The following is a 2,882-nucleotide window of genomic DNA, read 5'->3' as shown; positions in this document are numbered from 1 at the left end:
GAGAACCAGGAATAAGCACTTGTATTTGCACTTGACTTCTCCAATTTCCAAGTTCTTTAAAAAGACGAGAATGATATTGTCAAAGGAATGTCTCATGAGAAAATCAGAGATGGAAGAAGCTAGCCTAAAGATGTTAAGAAGCTAAGAGATCTTAACTTTTCTGTATGTTTCACTTATAAATGGTATTTAATGTTATGTGTGCATCGTCTCTATACCTATCTAAGAATGCGTATTTTTACTCTAAGTTCCACCCTCTTGCCTCCTGCAGGGTGACATGCTTGGAAGCATAGATATGAATGATGGCTTAAAAGCTGATAGACACAGGAAAGGGTGATTTTTATCTTCATCAGCTTTTCCATAGAGCCTGCTCATCATGCTATATAATAATGTAAACTGTTTCTCAATCTCATAAGTGACATTTTTCAAAGCAGGAGACCACTTACTTTGGTCCTCATTGTCTGACTGGTAATGGGAAGGTGGTCCCAAGCACAGCTGTCATATTCTAACTCAGGCTCTATGACACCTATTACTCTACATAACAACTTATTTTATTTCTCCAAAAGTTGGTATTCAACTACATGGCTGCAACTAGTTCTTGCCTTGCACCCTTCTTCAAATGAAACACTCCATGCCTGGGAGTACTCAGGGATGCTCTAGGGAGCTGTTGCAAATGGAGGTAAGTTAATATTGTGCCTAGGGAGCTCTGGTCAGAAATGCAATTTTCAAAAAGATGGTAACTAGCCTCCAAAAGTATTCACATCAATGAAACATGACAGGTGTCACCAAGAACAGATATCTGGGCAAAGAGAAATTAGAGCCTCTCATGTCCCGACTCATCTGTGGCTTCCTAATTGCAGTTGTTGGCGTTAATTGATGCTGGTGCCATTTTTGATCAGGTGGAGATGTCTTGAGTGCCTTGCATTTCCAAAGGGCGTGACATTCTGAGAGCCACAGCATGTTCGGATCAAGTCTGCTTTCAACATGCCATGTTTGAAACTTCTCTTCCTGAAGGTCATTAATGAGAACAGCCTGACAGACCCTTCCGGCACTGAAACGACACAGGCTGGCCAAGGCCCCGCTCATGCTCTCTTTTGCACAGCTCAGAGACATGCAGGAAGTGGGAACACTTTGCTGCATTGTAAAGTTACAGAACCGCATGCCTGTTTCTGAAAGCTATCTTTTCTCTTAAGTGATCTCCTCTTTCAGCATGCTCCAGGGAGCAATTGCCTTAATAAATGTTTTCACTAGTTGGAGTGAGACAGGGGTAATTTGGGGTTGCAAACAAGATTTCTTCTTTAAGAGCAAAGCAATACTGTGATTTTAAGTGCAGCCCAAGTCACTTTTTTTTTTTTTAAAAGATCGTGGATGTGATTATGAAAGAGAAGTTTTGCTCAGGAGCCAGGCATTGAGTGTTTGTTTGTTTTTGTTATGTTTTGTTTTTCAGAAAATAGCAAATGCTGATCTCATAAAATATGCAAAGGAGGATCATATGAAATATGTGATTCCCTTAACCACAGGTCACCCTCTGTTAGATCTATTGATGATTTGCCCAGTTCCTAGCACATGGGCCAGGGTTTGGTTCCCGTATCTCTCCAGGAGTTTCTAGATTAAAGGACATTCAGAAGATGGAGAGGTGGTGCAGTGGGTAAGAGTATTTGCTTTGCAATCATGAAGACCTGAGTTAGAATCCATAGCGCCATGTAAAAAGTCTGGCATGACTGTGCATGCCTGTAACTCTAACACTGAGTTAGAGAGACTAATCTTAAAAGCCTTGCGGAATCTGTGGGCTTCTGGAACAGTGACAGATCCCGTTTCAAAGGCATAAGGCAGAGGATGATAGGAGAAGACACATGAAGTCACACTCCAGCCTCAGCATGCATGGCCATGGGTGTGCATGTTCACACAGATGCATGCAGCACACATATATACAACAAACACACCATGAAATTGTCTCAGCATCGAATGCCACATCATCCAAACAAAATGCGGGGTCGGTGGGTGAGAATGAACATCCCCTTTGGCCACTGGATGTGAATTTTTAATCTATTATATCTGCCATTTGAGATATTAAAGAACAATAGATAAATCCGTTAGCAGTAATGAAGCCATTACTGATGTTTTTATTATTACCAGTGTTATTATATTATCATCATTATATGATATACTGCATATTCTTTCTGCATTAACCAGAAATATCCAACTGAATTTCACATGTTTGATACAAATGTAGATTTTCTAAGATTTTATCAAACTCATTTGGGAGTTTTAGCTGTATGGGAGATCATAATAACTTTTCTCAGTCCCTGTCCTTGCCACAATAACCATGTTTTAGCATGTCTGCTCCTTTAGAACGAAACAGATATTTCCTGAATTTTCAAACAAACACTTAGCATTCAGGTAATGAGAAAGTATGTAAACGATGAGATGCCATCTATGGCATTTTCTGCACAGCTGACGCCAGGCTCCTGAATGCCCGGCACGTCCTGGTCACCATGGATTTGTTACTAAGGTCAGTGATTATTTCGGCAGAAGGCTGAACTGGGTTCTGATCCCTCTTCACTCTGACTCTCAGCTGCTGACAGCAACTGTACTGTTCAGATTTCCATCATGGTAACAAAAGCCTAAGATAAATCAGCCTATGTGAATGAAACGTTTCTTGGGCTCTTGGGTTCAGAGGTTTTATTGTCAGTGGGCTCCATTGCTTGAAGAGAAAATATTGGATTGACATTGCTTTCTTTGTGGTGGACAGGAAGTAAAGAAGGAGATATGGGAAGGGGCCAAGTTCCCAGTATCCCCTTCAAAGGCATACATTTACTGATATAACTTTCTTTCTTTTTTTTTTTTTATTTTAGATATTTTCTTTATTTACATGCGAATTTCTC

This window comes from Mastomys coucha, unplaced genomic scaffold, assembly GCF_008632895.1.
Source record: "Mastomys coucha isolate ucsf_1 unplaced genomic scaffold, UCSF_Mcou_1 pScaffold15, whole genome shotgun sequence".
Taxonomy (NCBI): domain Eukaryota; kingdom Metazoa; phylum Chordata; class Mammalia; order Rodentia; family Muridae; genus Mastomys; species Mastomys coucha.
The sequence above is the reverse complement of the archived record's forward strand: the minus strand, read 5'-3'. Positions refer to the sequence as shown.